Here is a 19,923-nt window from a genome sequence, read left to right as displayed (position 1 = left end):
CCCCGTTGGCCCCTCCTCTCTTCTTGTCTATCCCCATTGGCTTGTAACATCATCTGGGATAGACGAGAAGAAAGGAGGGGCCGCCGAGCAGCGCTGCGTGATATGAGAGAGAACTTACTACAGACATAATGTGCCCTGATGTGCTATGTGCCCCATAATGTGCCCTGATGTGCTATGTGCCCCAATGTGCCCCATGCCCTGATGTGCTATGTGCCCCGTGCCCTGTTGTGCCATGTGGCCTGATGTGCCCCGTTCCCGTATGTACTATGTGCCCCATAATGTGCCCTGATGTGCCCCATAATGTGCCATAATGTGCCATAATGTGCCCCATAATGTGCCATAATGTGCCCCATAATGTGCCATAATGTGCCATAATGTGCCATGTGGCCTGATGTGCCCCATGCCCTGATGTGCTATGTGCCCTGATATGCTTCAATATACCCCATACTATGCCCTGATGTGCTATGTGCCCCATAATGTGCCCTGATGTGCCATGAGGCCTGATGTGCCCCATGCCATTATGTTCCCTGTGCCCTGATGTGTCCCATAATGTGCCCAGATGTGCCATAATGGGCCCTGATGTGCCATAATGTGCCCTGATGTGCCCCATGCCCTGAGGTGCCCGTGCCCTGATGTGCCCCATGTCCTTATGTGCCCTGATGTGCTATGTGCCCCATAATGTGCCCTGATGTGTCCCATAATGTGCCCTGATGTGCCATGTGCCCCATAATGTGCCACGATGTGCCCTGGTGTGCCCCATGTCCTGATGTGCTATGTGCCATGTGCCCTGATGTGCAATGTGCCCTGTGTCCTGATGTGTCATGTGGCCTGATGTGCCCCATGTGCCCTGATGTGCGATGTGCCCCATAATGTGCCCTGATGTGCCATAATGTGCTCTGATGTGCCCCATGCCCTGATGTGCCCCATGCCCTGATGTCCCCCGTGCCCCATGCCCTGATGTCCCCCGTGCCCTGAGGTGCCCCATGCCCTGATGTGCCCCGTTCCCTGATGTACCCCGATGTCCTATTTTTTTTTTTTTTGGGAGAGTGGATCTTGGCTAGGAGTTCCCACACTTTTTTCCCCAGGACTTGACCCCTGCCATTATGGCTTATAGTAATAGCATGCATTTCAAGTATCTTTCTTGAAATGGCATGGAAGCATACACTTCATGTAGTGAACTGATATTTGTGAATACCTTTTACCTTTTGCATGAAATGCAAATGCCAGTAATCTGAGCCAGTCTGATGAGTGAATTGTTGGTCATCTAGTTCTGACTTCAGTGACCAGAGGGGACGCATTGTAACTTCACCAAATGAGCCCCCTTACCATGCCTCACTATTCCACAACCTGCGGTTTCTTTTATGGAAAGAGCAACTGATGTTGCATTTATAACTATCAAGGGACTAAAATGCTTCAGTTTTCCAACTGTCACAAACAGCCCAAAAATAGAGGTCAGTTCAGCTTGTCTTTGAAATGCATAAGAAGAACACTGATCTCAGCAGAAGGCCAGATTCTATATATCTGTGCTCTTGAATTTGGACCACACCAGGGTGCTCTAAGTTATAAAAAAAAAGCCTGGTCAGTTTCTGGACTTTACTCTGTCCCTAAATTGCCTGCATAGTTCCACCGCCGTGGTCAACGTCACTAGAAAGAGTCACCATCATCACAGCACTGCTCACCTGAGTCATGTGGTATGTAGCTAATAAAACCAGGGAATGTGGCCCTTCTTCTACTACATTGGTGTAAGGGAGCATTTACACTGACAGTCAATTAAAGGGAATTCTAAACTGATCACCAACATCAGTAGTAACAAGGATATTTTCACTGACCACCATAATATCAGTGGCATTCAGTGCAGAATTCCTTCCTTACAAAGTCATTGTAAATTCCCCCACTTGATTGGTGATCAGTGTAGAATCATCTTTACATTAACAGTCAATATTCTGTTTCAACTACCTCCTTAGACCCTGTCCAGACAGTATGATCACCTTCTGACCTGGCACCATCCACAGGCAGCTTAAAGTGGAGTTCCGCTTAAAAAAAAAAGTAAAGCCAGCAGCTACAAATACTGCAGCTGCTGACTTTTAATAATCGGACACTTACCTGTCCCAGGGTCCAGCGATGCGGGGGGGATCGAAGCCCAACTCATCTCCAGCTCCGCGGCGCCGGCATTGTAACTGTGGGATCCCGGCTGTGGCTTCACCTTCCTTTTTGATCAGTATGATCAGAGTTATAATCGATTGGATCATAGAGTTATGTGTTTTAACTACCTGTATTACAAAGTGCCCCAAAGGGGTTTCTTTATTGTTTAATAAAAAATAAAAATAAAAAATTGCTTTTAAAACAATTTGTTGGAAAAAAAATACAATATTTTAACATCTCACATTTACTTTTATTTTATTCATTTGGTTCATGTATATTAGACTTGTGCACAACGGAAAATTTTGTTTAGTTTTGGTTCGTTGTCATTCGTAAAATACATAATTTCATTCTGTGATATTCGTTATGTTACATTAATACGTTTTCGGATAATTTGTTATTATTCGTAGAGTGTCGAATTCATTCGTTCGTAATCATTGAAATTCGCTATTTATGTATGTATAGACATTCGTGATAATGATTCGTAGTTTGGAAAGTTGTTTGTTTATTGAATCTTTTAACACACACAATGACAACGTCTCTTCTCCTCGGCTCAAATACAATACAACACCCTTCTAACTCAGTTCTCAGGAATGCACTTTGCCAGTAATCCATCCTCCGGCACAAAATTAATTAGCTGATTGGACTATAAGATTTACTTTGAGCTGACCTTTTGTTACATTAGATCTTTAAAGAATTACCGAATTCATTTGAATTCATTTGTTATATTTCTTTCGTATTCGTTGTTGTTCTTTTTTTATTCGGACATTCGGATGCATCCGAATGTCCGAAAGATGCAAAATTCGGCCGAATTTCGATTCGTTAGGAAACAAATTGCACAAGCCTAATGTATATACATTTTATCTTAAAGGAAATCTTATATGTCCTCTTAAAACTATGAGTCCTGGTTCACACCTGTGCGATCCAATGCGATTCCAGTGCAGGTTCCTGCATCGCATCTGACTCGCAAGCAGTTCACACTGCTCTCTGCGAACCACTGCAAGTGTCAATGTAAAGTTAATGACACCCCCAAACCATTTTGCAGATCGCAGTGCAAACTGTGAAATTGGACACCCAATGCGATCCAATTCCAGTGCAGACTGGAAAAGGGTCCTGCACCATTTTGGTGCGAATGTGATGTGATTTAGTTTGTATGGTTGAATTCACATCACATAGACATCACATGTGATATGCACAGCAATGCGGTGTGAAACACATGCGATGTCTGGCATCACACTAGTGTGAACCCAGCCTAAAAGTGGGTGCACTTAATGTGAAAATGGTAGATAATGGTTGAACAAACATACAGCTCAAGTTCTAAGGTTTTTCTTATCTTCAAAACTTCTGCAAGAGTTGAACTTGCCATTTATTTTCATAAACAACTACCCCACACAAAGGTAAACATGCAGTAGATAGGACAGGATGGCTTCAAGAAAGAGAAGCAATATATGGATTCATTTTGAGGAAGCTGGTCCACAGAGGGGAAAATGCAAGATTTGTAAGATTTTCTCAGGGCAAGGAGGATCAACTTCAAATTTTAGATGACATCTTCAAAGCAAACATCCAACTGTATGACATCTGTAGGACTCTAAGCCCAGTGTATTCTATACCTTTTACTCCTACAATTTCCCTTCTCCACTTCCCGTAACCCACCTTAAACAAATGACTGGACTACATATGGGGTTAAATGGCCATCTGGCCTGTAATTTATTTAACAAATCTGTTTCATAAATAACATAAATAACTTTAAAATAACCGTAAACCTTCCCAGCCTTTAAACGGGTCATGGGTACTAGCAAAATAACATACTGGTCACTGCGAAAGACTTCCAACTTTTGACATCTTGACCTCCAGACGGAATCCCCTGTCTCGGAGGCTATACCCAAATCGTCGCAGTGACCTACCCCTTTTAACCCTTCCAGGTTAACCCCTCGTAACCTGGAAGTACCATTAAACCACCCCCATCCATGGATGGGTACAACAATTTACTACCCGTACCTCCCATTATTTCCTTAAAATTCCCAAAGAACCGCCACAGCCCGAAAGGGGTAAAGACTTACCCTTTTGGGCACCTCCACACGCGCAGCCCTCGCCGAATGCCCTCCTGCAAGCCTAATGTCCACAGATCTGTCCCTACGTCATTTAAATGGACGCCGTCGCTCCTCAAATACCTCCACATTTCTATTTCTAATTCCCTATGTCTGATGAAGAACTTGCTAACCTCCTTGTTAACCTTCACCCTGGCCCTGTCCACCTTCTTGTCCGATAGGGCCCACCTCCAAGCCATCCTACCCACCATGTCCGACCAAACCATATCCATATTATGGTAAGCAGCTTTTAACCATAAAAAATCACACTTGATATCCCGGATGAGATCTCTCATCGACCTGGCCCCCATGTCATTGCCCCCCACATGAAAAAGCAACACATCGGGTGACCTGTCCAGGCGGGAAAACCTATGCACTTCTCCAAGCACCCTGTTCCACCTCATGCCAGGGATCCTGATCCAGCGAACTTGTGCCTCCTGCCTCAGTATGCGAAGTTGCCTGCCGTTCGGCCGCATATCCGCTCTCTTTGCTCCCCAAAAAACGTATGAGTGGCCCAGTATCCATACCAAGCCCACTTCATAACCTGAGGAGAAATAAAGATTAACACATGTGAAAACCACTAACAACCCATCCTAACCCCCAGACCAACGCATGAAACTAAGAAAAAATCCCAATTAATCTAACAGCTGTGGACGGACATACAATTTAAACCTGTCCGAGTCCCACCTCCCAAGTCGCTTAACCGCCTCGACACCCAACCCCGCTGTGGAAGCCTCAGTGGCAGCCCCAATCCTGAAGGAGTGAGAGGAAAAATTTGTTGGGTCAAAACCCGCTGCCACCACGCACTTACGAAAAACTGTCACAAACTGAAACTTGGACAGGTAAGCGCCATCCAAATGCAGTAAGAATGGGCCCGAGACCTGCGGCCGCACCGCCAGGAAGCTTTCCACAGACCTCACGGGGCAGATAGCCACCTCCCCGATCCTGGCCAACTCCACTCGTAACCCCCTACCCCTCTGGTCGGTCTTAGACCGCCGAATCCGGATTCCAACCCCATCCTGGCCCAGTTCCACATCCTCCCGCGCCAAACCCCCCCGCAGCCCATTTCGACGGGCTGACCAGTTCGCTAATCCAGAAAGCCCCAAAGAAGGTGAGGGCGAAAGCCGCCCGTAAAAGCGCTTGATCATAGCCTGAACTACAAACCCCCACCACAGCCCGACTCAGGGTCTGAAGTCAAAGCAGACTGGTCGCCTCCCGTCCCTCTTCTTGTAACCTTTCACCGCTTGCCTTAGCCAAAATTCCTTCGTGTAGTCCCGCTGTCCCTGCCATTTAAACAAAAAAGCCAGCCCAGACAATTTTCGATCAATGGTGGCTGCCAATACCCCCCTATCCATAAAACCGCTAAGAAAATAGAACACCGCCTGAGCCATGCCCGCATCACCTGGGGCCATGCCAATAGCTGCCAAGCAATCCGTCCATTCTTGCCACACCTTCGAGTAGGCCCCCCATGTAACCTTACTCACAGATTGCTCTATCCAGCTCGCCGCTATTCTAGTGCAATGCTCCACAACCCCGCGGGGCAGTCGATCCCGTGATGCTCCGCCTCCATTGCCAGTCCCCGAAACCTGTCCCACTGAAAACGAGACAGAGCATCAGCAAGTGTGTTGTCAACTCCCGGCAAGTGCACAGCATAGATGAAAGCATTCACCTGTAAACACCGTAAAACCAAATGCCGAAGAAGCCTGATCACCGGCCCTGAGGCCGCCGTCAGCCGATTTACCTCCTGCACCACCCCCAGATTGTCGCAATTAAACCTCACTTTCAGGTTACGAAACGCCTCCCCCCAAATTTCCACAGCCACTACAATAGGGAACAGTTCCAACAGAACCAGATTTTTCAACAACCCCGCCTCAGACCACTCTGACGGCCATTGTGCCGCGCACCATTGTCCCTTAAAAAACGCTCCGAACCCCGTGGAACCCGCAGCGTCCGTGAACAATTCCAGGTCAAAATTACTGATCGGGCCGGACATCCACAGTGCCCAGCCATTAAAGGTCTCCAAAAACCCTTGCCGGACTTCCAAGTCCGCTTTGTGACCATGATTGAGGGTCACAAAATGTTGGGGGGACCAGATACCCGAGGTAGCTGCCGCCAGCCAGCATGATCCGACAGGCGAATTTCAACTTCCCTAGCAGCGACTGCAACCGCCGCAGTTGCACCTTTCTCCAATCATCCCACGTAGTTCCTCCTGAAGTGTCGTCAGCTTGTCCAATGGTAGCCTGCACTCCATTCTCGCAGAATCGATCACGATCCCCAAAAATGTGATGCAGGCCTTGGGCCCCTCTGTCTTCCCCGGAGCCAAAGGGACTCCAAAATGCTTCGTCAAATGTTGAAGCATCCCCAAAAGAACAGCACACACCGTGGCGCCCACCGGGCCAACACATAGGAAGTCGTCCAAATAATGGACCACCGAGTTGATGCCCGACACGTCACGGACGGCCCACTCCAAAAACTAGCTGAATTGCTCAAAAAAGGCGCAGGAAATAGAACACCCCATAGGAAGGCATCGATCCACAGAAAACCCCCCCTCCCATGTGCAGCCAAGAAGTCTAAAACTGTCCGGGTGAACGGGAAGCAGCCGAAAGGCCGATTCGATGTCCTACTTCACCATCAAGGCCCCCCGGCCGTAGTGCCGAACCCAAGCGACCGCCGCATCGAAAAAAGTGTATGTCACCGCACACTCCTCTGGGGGGATAGCGTCATTCACAGAACCCCCTTTTGGGAACGACAGGTGATGGATCAGCCTAAACTTATTAGGTTCCTTCTTTGGCACCACACCGAGAGGCAAAACCATGCGGCCTAAGGCTACCTCCTTGCCTAATTTTTCAGCAACAACAGCTGAGTGTAGCAAGGCAGACTTCAAATTCTTAGCCAGCGGTGGAGCCGAGGTCAATGTACATGGGATCTTAAAACCGGAAGTAAAACCGTCTTCTAACAATTTCGCTCCCGCCCGGTCGGGGTATCTACTGAGGAAAGGCAACATCCTTTCCACCCGCACCGGCGTCGTCCCTCTTATGCGCAATATCTCCGGGATGCCTGCTCCCCTTCTTAAAACACTTGGAGATAGCGTGTGTCCCCCCGCAACCGGAACATAAGTGCTTGAACCGACCGTTGGCCCCAAACTTACAGGTGCCTGCGTTAAACTGCCAGCAAAAACCACAACGTTTCTCGGTCGGCTGTCCTGAGGTTGCCGAACTTCCGACCCCCGGCTGAAAAAATGGGTTAGGAGCCCGTGCCGCTGTCATGAGCTTCATCCACAGGCTAATGTCCTTGTGATCCCAGCGAAGAGACGGTCGAACTGCCATACGTTGTCTAAATTGCTCATCATAGCAAAGCCAAGCTGTACCACCGTATGTCTTGTGCACTTCACTGATGGCTTCCAAATACACGAACAGCACCGAACAGTGCTCCGGTGTCCGTTCTCCCACGACGCTCGCCAGGATCGCAAATGCCTGTAGCCATTTGGCAAAGGTGCGCGGAATTAACCTATACCGACACTTCTCCTCATCCTCCTTCTTCCGTTCCTCGGGCTTCAACCTATCCAGGTTGAACTTTTCCAGCGGCAACAAGGTGAAAATTTCGATGTACTCACCTTTCCAAATCTTCTCCTTTACCTCGGCCTTCAGGTGTGCTCCGAGAGGGCCCTCGAAGCAGACGTACACCTCAATCTTCGGCCGCATCCGCCAAACGGACCGAGTCCGCAGTCTTGTCAGCCTGTTTTACCGTGCCCCCATCTGCCGGGGCCATCAACGGCTCGACAACCGATGACCCTGCGGAACTGGCGGGGGCGGCCTGCGCGTGAGCCGGCCCACCCGCATCCCGCTGCTCTTTGAGTCCCCGCAACAAACCCCCCAGGGTCTCCTGACCTGCCTGACCGCACCCCCGCTCCCCTGCCACAGGGGGGTCCACCCCTGACCCCACGGCTCCAACTCCACCCCTAGAGGCCGTACCCTGCGGACTACCCCGTGCAAGCAAATCGTGTAACAATGAAGAAAAAGTATTATTAGAAGCACACTCACCGGGCTGCCCAGGACCGGGCCTCACAGCCGCCTCGTTCGGACCCAACGCTGCTGACCGGACCTGGTTGTCCCCTCCGTCCGACTCCGACAACTCCCCCTCGGACCTTCCACTATCGACCTCCAGCTCCCTGCGAGGAGCGCGAATCCCAGACGCGCCGGCTCCCACGTCCTTGGATCTGTGGTGTAGTAAGCGCGACTGCCTCCTTCCTTGCCCGCCATCCGCGCTCTCCCGTGGCGGCGAAGAGCTCCTGCGCCTCCGATCTGGCCAGCTTCTTACCTCTGGCATCACCACGGCGGCCCCTCCGGCGGCCTGGCACCCCCTACGCCCGCCTCTGGGCTGCCTGGGACTGAGGGCCACGCCTGCGGGCAGATCCCCCACCCGCTCCTGATCCTTCCGCCTGGGCTGGCTGCTGCCACCCGCACTTCTCGTGCTTGTCTGCTGCCCCATGCATTGGCGCCTGCCGGGGGCGCCGAGCCCTGAGAAGCCCCTGTCTCTCCCAATGCTGCTGCCTGGCCTCTCCTCCTCCCACTCCTCTCAGCGTACCTGGTCGCTCTCTAACCGGTGGAGGCCGACACTTCCGTGTGCTGCGATGTCCCCGCTGCTCCTGTGCCCCCCCAGGGGGTGCCGTGCGCAACATGGTGGTGCCCCCCCCGGGGCCGGCCTCCGGGCTGTACCGCTCGGGCGGCCTGGATCGCCGTGCCCGAGGTGTAGCCACTGCTCCTCTGCCGGCCCGCCGTCTCTCCCTCAGCCACTATGGCCGCTATCTGTGCTCTGAGCCATCCGGCGCCCCGACTGGCTACCGCCAAACCGCAAATCAGCCAAGAAATCATCACCTGCCGCCATTGTCACGAGTGCTGTACCTGCGCTGAGCGGGAGGGTCCGATCACTTCCTCCTCCACTCTGCGAATGATTGCAGCACGCACTGCAATCACGGAGCTAACGCTGGCTCCGCCTACCTGACCTCCTTAAAGCGGCCCTACTATCCCCCTAAAGACGGCGACTGTGCAGTCCAGCACATGTCATGCCATCCCTGCGCCCACCCCCTGCGGCTGCTAGCTCTGGGACTCCCTTTGCTTATGCAAGTGAGACAAGAGGGTCCAGCAGAATCTGCATCAGCCTCAGGTGAATGCACATCAAGGCCTCCAACCTCCGGTGATACCATCATCACCCCTGCAAGTGAATCATCCACCACATTTGGAATCTGTACCTTTGTACAACAGGCCAGTGATGGTGAACCTTGGCACCCCAGATGTTTTGGAATTACATTTCCCACGATGTTTATGCACTCTGCAATGTTGTTGAGCATCATGGGAAATGTAGTTCCAAAACATCTGGGGTGCCAAGGTTCACCATCACTGGCCTAGGCAAAATCTGATTACGAGGTATGTGAGAGCACCAATTGGCCCCATCAGACAGAGCAAGGCAGATGAGCAGTTGGTTAAAATGATTGCTCTGGATTTACAACCTTTTTCAGTAGTAGATGACAAGGGATTTAGGAGTTTTGTGAAAATTCCTTTAACATAAGCTGGTGATTGGCTTTTTTTTCTCCTCATGCTGTTAGCATGAGGAGAAAAAAAAAATCACCAAGCTTTTGTTTACATCATGTGATCAGCTGTCATTGGCTGACAGCTGATCACATGGTAAGGGGCCGGAACCGGCCCCTTACTAGGATCGGTGATCAGCCGAGTCTCCGTGACCACTGCAGGGCGCGTGCGGGGAGTGTGCACAGGGGAGGATATCCTCCCGGAAATTGAGGTCCGCGCTGTAGCCGTCATTCAACTATGGCCCGGACCTCAACAAGCAGAACTGATGGTTAAAGTGAGCAATGCTTCTGATAACTGACTGCTGGACATCACGCACAACCACTAGTTTTATGGCAGTTACTTGTCCTTATATTGAAGATAATTTTAAACTTTCATCATGTTTGCTGGACTGCTTCTCATTTACAGAAAGGCACACAGCTGACAATCTGTCAGTAGAACTTTTGAAAATCTGTGAAGAGTGGGGTATCACAAACAGAGTTGTTTCTTGTATCTGACAATGCCAGCAACATGAAAGCAGCGATGCGGGAAAGTTGGGTGGAAGTACTTGGCATGCTTTGCTCATACGCTTAACCTAATTGTGAAGGAAAGTTTAAAAAGCATTCAAGAGACGGTGACCAAAGTGAAAACTATTGTTGAATTTGTCAACAGGCGCACTGTTGCTACTGAAAGGTTAAAAGCAACCCAAAGGCAAATGGGCCTTGAAGAGCTGCGGCTGAGGCAAGATGTAGCAACAAGGTGGAATTCCACATATTATATGCTTAGAAGATTTTTGAATCTGAAAGAAGTTATTATTGCCACACTTGCTTTGGTCAACCCCAACCTTCCAACCTTGACACTTGATGAGTGGGATGTAATAAAAAATGCATGCAACCTACTGAAGCCCTTTGAAGAGGTTACTATGGAAATCAGCGCAGACAGGCGTGTATTAATTGAATTCCGGTATATTATCTAATCATTTACAGATGCATCATTTTAAACTATAATTTTGCACTAGTTCAAACCACATGGGTAACTGATTTATCATAAACAATAATGTATGCATTTGGCCTACACTAGGTATGATTGCATGCATTTAGTCATTTGTGTCCTCTCTTTCTCATTATAACAGATAGAGAAAAAAGGTGTGTATTAACTGTTTCCCGACTGCCTCATGCAGATATATTGTGGCAGAAGGGCACATATAAGCAGATTAACGTACCTGTACATGGCTCTTTAAGAGGCAGCTTGCGGAGAGCGTGCCCGCCGGGAGCTCCGTGACCGTGATCGCATGTCCCGCGGACCCGATGTCCGCGTGGATACGCATGATCGTCTCACGATAGGGGAAGAACGGGGAGATACTAATGTAAACAAGCATTTCCCCGTTCTGCTTAATGACACTGATCACAGCTCCCTGTAATTGGGTGCGCTGATCAGTGACGTGTCACACACAGCCCCTCCCCCACAGTTAGAATCACTCCCTAGGACACACTTAACCCCTACAGCGCCACCTAGTGGTTAACCCCTATACTGCCAGTGACATTTTTACAGTAATCAATGCAATTGTTTAGCATTGATCACTGTATTAATGTCAATGGTCCCAAAAATGTGTCAAAATTGTCAGATGTGTCCACCATAATCCCGCAGCCACAATAAAAATCGCTGATCGCCACCATTACTAGTAAAAAAAAAAAAATGATCTATAAAAATGGCATAAAACTATCCCCTATTTTGTAGACGCTATAAATTTTGTGCAAACCAATCAATAAAAGCTTATTGTGATTTTTTTTTATACCAAAAATATGTAGAAGAATATGTAAACTGAGGGAAAAAAATGTTTTTTTTATATATTTTTTGTGGATATTTATTATAGCAAAAAGTAAAAATAATGCGTTTTTTTCAAAATTGGCACTATTTTTTTGTTTATGGCGTAAAAAATAAAAACTGCAGGGGTGATCAAATACCACCAAAAGAAAGAGCTATTTATGGGGAAAAAAGTACATCAATTTTGTTTTGGGAGCCACGTCGCACGACCACGCAATTGTCAGTTAAAGCAGCGAAGTGCTGAATCGCAAAAAGTGCTCTGGTCAGGTAGGGGGTAAATCCTTCTGGGGCTGAAATGGTTAATGGCCTATAATACACTACTCAGCGCCAAATCTGTCCTACAGCTATCCAGCAGTACAAATGTGAATAAAGCATCTTTCTAATTCACAGTACAATAAAAAAGAATACTAAGCAGCTGTTAAAAATTAATAAAATATAAAACGGTAGTATAAAAATATGCCAGTCCAATTCCTGTATGATTCAGATACTAAAACAGAGCTAAAATTAAAACAAATATCATGTGGCCAACACCACATCAGAAAAAAATCTTTTGTGCAGTGATGAAAGAGGAAATGGTTCAAAAAACGTTATAGGTGATCATTGATGTTTGTCAAAGTGTTGTCGTAGTGCCTTCCACCAAAACTCTCACATTTCACCGCGTGAAGCACACTACCCTCAAGGGGTTAAACTCACCAGAAAAATCTAATGGAAAACCCTTTAGAGTAAATGTTCCTCAACCAGTTAAATCTGAATCCTCACCATTCGCAGAGATCCAATGGCATAAGGACTCCAAAAGCACAAGAAAAGTTGCACATAGCGTAATCCTGTTTTTTATTTAGACGATTTTTACAAATGCCAAAGAACCCCCCCTATATTAACCTACATACACAATAAAATTATCAATCAAGCAGAACAAGTGTTAAAAAACAGCTCTGTCACAGTTTCCGCTGTCCAGTAAGGCACGGTTCACACAGGGGGCGATGCGAGGCGGCATGACTTGCCGCGCCGCGACCTGCCGCGACCTCAGCGGCGACTTGCAAATGACTTCTGTATAGAAGTCAATGCAAGTCGCCCGAGGTCGCCCAAAAGTAGTACAGGAACCTTTTTTCTAAGTCGGAGTGACTCGAGTCGCTCCTCTTAGAACGGTTCCGTAGTACAGAACGGGGGCGACTTGTCAGGTCGCGGCACGGCAAGTCGTGTCGCCTCGCGTCGCCCCCTGTGTGAACCGAGCCTTAGTCAGCGTGTGTCTCCCTGCAGACACTGCAATCGCTTCCTGGTATGGAGCCGCCCATCGGTGGAGCGCAAACGTCACTTCCGGGGATGTCGTGTAGGTCACGTCCCTAAGCGTTTCGTCCTCAAAGACCTCTATAAGCCACCGGTGATTGGACTCCACTGGCTTGGCCGCTGCAGGCTGGGGGACTCAGCGGCCAACAGATATGTGACAGCATCAAAGGTAATTTTGATGGGAAGGGTACTGAAAAAGTAGTTCAGAAATTCCGTTGGTACTGTATAAATTATGGCCCTGTTATGCAAATGATGAATACACTTGTAGAAGAGATGCAAAAACGATTCCACCAAATTAAACACTTTTGCCAGTTGGCTGAGGCAATCCTTCTGGACCCTAGGTTTAAACAAAGGGCATTTCATGATGCAGCAGCAGATGAAGCCTCCAAAGTGTCACTGCAGCTGCTGCAAGAAATGGGTCCATTACCCATGGGGATCATCCTCAAGCTGGCCTTGGGGACCCCCCAGCTCCTCCTTGGTCTGAACAGCAAACGTCTTTCTGGGCAGACTTTGATGAGCGGGTGGCTGATGTAGTTACCATCTGCAACCCTACATCTACTGCAATTGCAGAAATTAGAGGATATCTTGCAGAATCCCTCATTCCAAGGACTGACGATCCATTGGCCTGGTGGAAAGCAAGGCAGGCAATCTATGAAAACCCGACAACAGTTATGAAGACAAGGCTGTGCATAGTAGCTACCTCTGTGCCTGCAGAAAGGATTATTTTCGAAAGCTGGCCAGATAATTTCAGAAAGAAGGAGCAGGCTAAATCCAAATAAAGTTGGACGGCTCATTTTTGTTAATGCTAACATCATCTCTCCTGCAAACACAATTCCATAGAAAGGGATAAATGATCTTAATTGTTTTCATTCATTTTGCACTACGCTTGCACTTTCTTTGATTTAGTCTTTATCCTTTGTTACGTGTTTTGTATTGTTGTTTAAAGGGGATGTTTTTTTAATGTCATGATGTAGAGCAGGGATATGCAATTAGCGGACCTCCAGCTGTTACAAAACTACAAGTTCCATCATGCCTCTGCCTCTGGGTGTCATGCTTGTGGCTGTCAGAGTCTTGCTATGCCTCATGGGACTTGTAGTTTTGCAACAGCTGGAGGTCCGCTAATACATCCCTGATGTAGAGTATAATAATTCCTATCATTTGAGCCCAGTCTTGCCACAAAGAGTTAATCCATCTCTGAGCAATCCTCTTTTATTGTTCAGTGAGATAAATCTTGACAAACAGAGAAAAACTTTGTCAAATCCTCCCCCTTGCTGTGAGTGACTAGCACTAGCCTAAGAGGCATTATTTTTTAATTCCCTCCCACTCCTTTCTTCTGCTGCTCTGCCAGGATTGGATGTTCCCCACCTCAGCATGATTTGGCATGCTGAAGTCATGTGGGAACTTTTCTGGGTTTTGACTGGGTGTTAGTGATCATAGCAGAAGTTCAGTGTAAGAAATACAAAGGAGAAAATTAATGTTGTTAAGGGGAGTGTAGAGGTGGGCGGGGAATCTACTGACATCACGACTCCACCCACTGAGCCCTGGAAAACAGACCCACCCACAAAATCTGCAGTTTTTCGGGTCTCATAGCAGACAGAGGGGAGACATTTCACAGATAAGTATACATGCAGGGGGCATGTATATCCTTCTAGATAACCAATATTGCAGTAGTTTAGAAAGGATGAAAGTGGGTTTACATCCACTTTAATTCTAACATCATCTCTCCTGCAAACACTGCTCCATAGAGATGGATAAATTATCTTTTTTTTTCATTTGTTTTGCACTACGCGAGCACTTTCTTTGATTTAGTGTTTTATTTATTTCCTTTGTTACATGCTTTGTATTGTTGTTTAAGGCTGGGATACAGACATCCCTTTGCATATCACATGCGATTTCTGTACGATGCAAATTCAATCGTACAGATGGTATGGCTGAATTTGTATTGCATTCAGACCAAAATGGTACAGGACCCTTCTTTTGGTCTGCACTGGAATCGGATTGCATGGGTGTACCATTTCACAGTTCACAGTGATCTGCGAACCGATCTGAGGTTGGTATTAACTTTATATTGACACACGCAGCGGTTCACAGATGCCAGTGTGAACCGTGTGCGATTCAAGTGCAATGCGGGAACCCGCACAGGATTCGCAGGGTTTCCTTGCATCACACCAGTGTGAACCCAGTCCAAAGAAAATATTATCGAAAGACAGTTAAATATCATTTTCTGTAATAAGTACAGTTTTTTTTAAATTATTCCAGTACTTTCCACTTGACCACTGGGCACTTAAACACCCTTAATAACCAGACCAATTTTCAGCTTTTGGTGCTCTCACATTTTGAATGACAATTACTCAGTCATGCAATATTGTACCCATATGAAATTTTTGTCCTTTTTTTCACACAAATAGAGCTTTCTTTTAGTGGTATTTAATCACCTCTCGGTTTTTTATTTTTTGTGCTATAAAAGAAAAAATACCGAAAATTCTGTAAAAAAATGAATTTTTTTAAGTTGTCATTTTTTCCCACAATTCTTTGCAAAATCAAGATTTTTTTTCCACAAAATTGTCATATTATCAGTTTATTTCTCACACACAGCATATGCATACCACAAATTACACCCCAAAACACATTCTGCTATTACTCCCGAGTACGGCGATACCACGTGTGAGATTTTTACACAGCGTGGCCACATACAGAGGCCCAAAATGCAGGGAGCACCATCAGGCGTTCTGGAGCACCCAGGACAATTCTGACATTTCTCTCCTACATGTAAAAATCATCATTTATTTGCTAGAAAATTACATAGAACCCCAAAACATTATATATATTTTTTTAGCAAAGACCCTAGAGAATACAATGGTGGTCGTTGCAAATTTTTATCTCACACGGTATTTGCGCAGCAATTTTTCGACCGCGTTTTTGTGCTTAAAAAAAACAAACAGTAACGTTAGCCCAATTTTTGCATAAAGTGAAAGATTAAGTTATGCTGAGTAAATAGATATCGAACATTTCACTCTTCAAAATTGCACATGCCCGTGGAATGGCGCCAAACGTCGCTACTTAAAAATCCCCATAGGCGACGCTTACATTTTTTTTACTGGTTACATGTTTTGAGTTACAGAGGAGGTCTAGGGCTAGAATTATTGCTCTCACTCTAACGTTCACGGCGATACCTCACATGTGTTGTTTGAACACCTATTTCATATGTGGGCGGGGCTTACGTATGCATTCGCTTCTGCATGCGAGCACATGGGGACAGGGGCGCTTTAAAAAAAAAAAAATTTTTATTGTTCATTTAACTTTATTTATTTTAGTTTGACATTTTTTTCCCCAAAAATAAATTTTTGATCACTTTTATTCCTATTACAAGGAATGTAAACATCCCTTGTAATAGGAATATGGGATGACAGGTCCTCTTTACAGTGAGATCTGGGGGTCAATAAGACCCAACATCTCACCTCTAGGCTGAGAAGACTGAAATAAAAATAAAAAATAAAATAAAAAGATTCCGGCTTTGATCGTATTGGCGTGTTGGTAGAAGCGCCGGAGGGCGGTGAGGGGCGTCTATGGCTGGGTATTGCAGGGTATCACCGAGTATGGCTGGGTATCTCTGTGTATGGCTGGGTATTGCAGGGTATCTCCAAGTATGGCTGGGTATGGCAATTTATGGCAGGGTATTGCAGAGTATTGGCGGGGTATTGCAGAGTATTGGCGGGTATTGCAGAGTATTGGCGGGGTATTGCAGAGTATTGGCGGGTATTGTAGAGTATTGGCGGGTATTGTAGAGTATTGGGGGGTATTGCAGAGTATTAGCGGGTATTGCAGAGTATTGGGTGGGGTATTGCAGAGTATTGGTGGGTATTGCAGAGTATTGGTGGGTATTGCAGAGTATTAGCTGGTATTACAGAGTATTGGCAGGGAATTGAGGGGTTAAATTCGGTGAGCAGCGATGTGGGCACTGCAGATGCAGCCCACAGCGCTGCTGACACCGTTCTGTACAGAGAGGGGGAGGGAGGAACCGGCGTCATAACATGACGCCGGTTTGTTTACATTTGACGGTGCGATCACGTGGTAAACGGCCGCGATGAGCGGCCGTTTACCATGATCCGGTGGACCCGGCGGTCACGGATGCTCTCGTGTGCGCGCCCCAGGGGGCGCGCGAGAGCAGAATTCTGGGAGGCCATTAATTAACGGCCTCTCAGAGTTAAACAACCGCCCTGAAGCCGTTAATCGGCTATGGGCGGTTGTTAAGTGGTTAAAATAGTTTGATATTGTTCTATTAAAAACTGTTGTTTTTTTTTTTCCTATCCCGTCTGTGTTATTTTCTACACCAGACGAAAAACATGCTCTGGACTGCCGCACTCTTTAGAAGACCACTTTCTTTTATTGGAAAATCAAAAATTGGAAAAAGAGTACGGTAGTCCAGAGCTTGTTTTTCACCTGTTGTTAGTGGTAATAGCCAGCACCTGTGGCTTCCCAGCCGAAGAGACAGTTTACAGCCTGCATGTGTGCTCCCGGAGCGGTGTGATCCCTTCTACTTCACGTTATTTTCTACACCACTGTAGAGGTCATGGTTGTAGAAATAAAAAAAAAATCCAAGGATCCAGGGGGCATAGACATCTCAGGACCAGAACGCAGAAAAATATTACGCAGAACGCAGAAAAACATTATAAAATATAAAGCAGGAGAAAATGTATTTTTATGTTATAAAAATGAGACAGCTCTCTCATTCAGTTATATAGCTACTAAATTACACACATGTCCCAAAAGGGATGTTTGTCCCTTTTAACATGCATATCTCCTTTAGGATAAGCCAACTATATACTAAAGGGTTAAAGAATGAATCTGAATGAGGATATCTTCTTATCCTGACTCTTTGTCCTCTCCATCTTTAAAGCAGTCTGTAGTGTACTGCTGCTACCTGATCAAATAGCGCCTGTAAAGAGCTGCTCCTGTCTCTCCAGTGTGAAAGCCCGTGGAGGAGTGCGTTGGCAGGACGTTAAAAAAACTCCTGCAAGCGGCATCTTTAGAGCGGTGAAGGAGCAGTGTACACAGCACTCCTAAACTACTCCTGCCCATTGAAATCAATGAGGCAGCGCGGCTATACCGCCGGAATAGCACTGCTGCAGCAGCGTTTTGCTGTGATTTTAACCCTTTCTCAGCTGCTAGAGGGTGTAAAAGCACCCTGCTAGTGACCGAATACCGCCGCAAAATTTACAATAAAGTGCAGCTAAAAATAGTGGCGCTTTACCGCCGATGCACCCACCGCCCCAGTGTGAAAGGGGCCTAACTTGTATGATTCTTTAACCACTTCCCGACTGCCTCACGCAGATATATTGCAGCAGAAGGGCAGAATCACGTACCTGTACGTTGCCCTTTAAGAGGCAGGTTGCGGGGGCGCCCACCGGGAGCTTCGTGAGTGTGATCGCGGATCATGGGACTCGATGTCCACGGGGATACCCGCAATCGTCTCACAGAGAGGAAGAACGGGGAGATGCTAATGTAAACAAGCATTTCCCCATTCTGCCTAGTGGCAGTGTCACTGATCTCTGCTCCCTGTAATCGTGAGCGGTGATCAGTGTTGTGTCACACACAGCCCATCCCCCAACACAGTTAAAAAAACACTCCCTAGGACACACTTAAAACCTACAGCACCACCTAGCTATGAATAAGCGCCATGATGGGGCGTGAAACGCGTTAGGGATCTGTACTGCTTTCCCTATTTTTATGAGGTGACTGTACTTGGATTTTAATCGTTTGCTAAAGAAAATTGAGTACTGTCCGTGATACTTTTTTTTATTTGCACTAACATACAATTTTTCAGGACAAGCTTTCGGGGTATGTCCCCTTCTTCAAGGTCCAAGCAGTACTGATTTACAAATATTTAAGGGGACATACCCCAAAAGCTTGTCCTGAAAAATTGTATGTTAGTGCAAATAAAAAAAGTATCACGTACAGTACTCAATTTTTTCTGTCACAATTGCACTAATACGGCTACAATCATATTAAGTATAATCGTTTGCCAATAAAGAGGACTTTTTTGATGCGCAGCCATCCAGGAATTCTTTTTCTCTTCAATCTTGAGCAGAGCCAGCACCTGTGAGTTCCATCAGGGTGAGCACTTTATTGTGGATCTGGGAGGTTGGAGCAGTAATCTCTGTGTCTAGCGCCACCTAGTGGTTAACCTCTTCACTGCCACTGACATTTACACAGTAGTCAATGCATTTTTAATTGCACTGATCGCTGTATAAATTTGAATGGTCCCAAAAATCGCATCAAAAGTGTCCCATCTGTCCGCCATAATGTCGCAGTGATAAAAATTGCTGATCGCCATCATTACTAAAAAAAAAAAGTTTTTTTACAAAAATGGCATAAAACTATCCCCTCTTTTGTAAACGCTATAACTTTTGCGCAAACCAAACAATAAACGCTTATTGCGATTTTTTTTTTTTACCAAAAATATGTAGAAGAATATGTATCGGCCTAAACTGAGGGAAACATTTTTTTTATATATTTTTGGGGATATTTATTATAGCAAAATGTAAAAAATAATGTGTTTTTTTCAAAATTGTCGCAATTTTTTTGTTTATAGTGCAAAAAAGAAAAACCGCAGAGGAGATCAAAATCAAATACCACCAAAAGAAAGCTCTATTTGTGGGAAAAAAAGGATGTCAATTTTGTTTGGGTACAACATCGCACGATCGTGTAATTGTCAGTAAGACCCCTTTCACACTGAAGCGTTTTGCAGGCACTATAGCATTAAAAATAGCGCCTACAAACCGCCTTAAAACAGCTGCTCCATTCAAACTGGAGCGTTGCGCTGGCAGGGCGTCAGAAAAAGTCCTGCCAACAGCTTTTTTGGAGTGGTGAAATCAATGGGACAGCGCTGTCATACTGTTGGCAAAACGCCGCTGCGGCAGCATTAGCGGGGGTTAAAACCACCCCGCCATCGGCCGAATAGCACCACTAAAACAACGTTAAAGCGGCGCTAAAAATAGCGGCGCTTTACAGCTGACGCTGGTGGCGGG

General features: G+C 46.6%; 1 protein-coding gene across 1 annotated transcript in view; it reads right to left on the bottom strand.

The window, feature by feature from the left end:
• TBX21 (T-box transcription factor 21) overlaps positions 1-19,923 on the bottom strand; it is a 141,689-nt gene that overhangs the window by 72,023 nt on the left and 49,743 nt on the right. The gene's annotated exons all lie outside the window — the stretch shown is intronic.

The sequence above is a fragment of the Lithobates pipiens genome, unplaced genomic scaffold, assembly GCF_037356315.1.
Source record: "Lithobates pipiens isolate NorthernLeopardFrog02 unplaced genomic scaffold, aLitPip1_a1.2 Scaffold_28, whole genome shotgun sequence".
Taxonomy (NCBI): Eukaryota; Metazoa; Chordata; class Amphibia; order Anura; family Ranidae; genus Lithobates; species Lithobates pipiens.
This window is presented reverse-complemented; position numbering and strand designations above follow the sequence as displayed.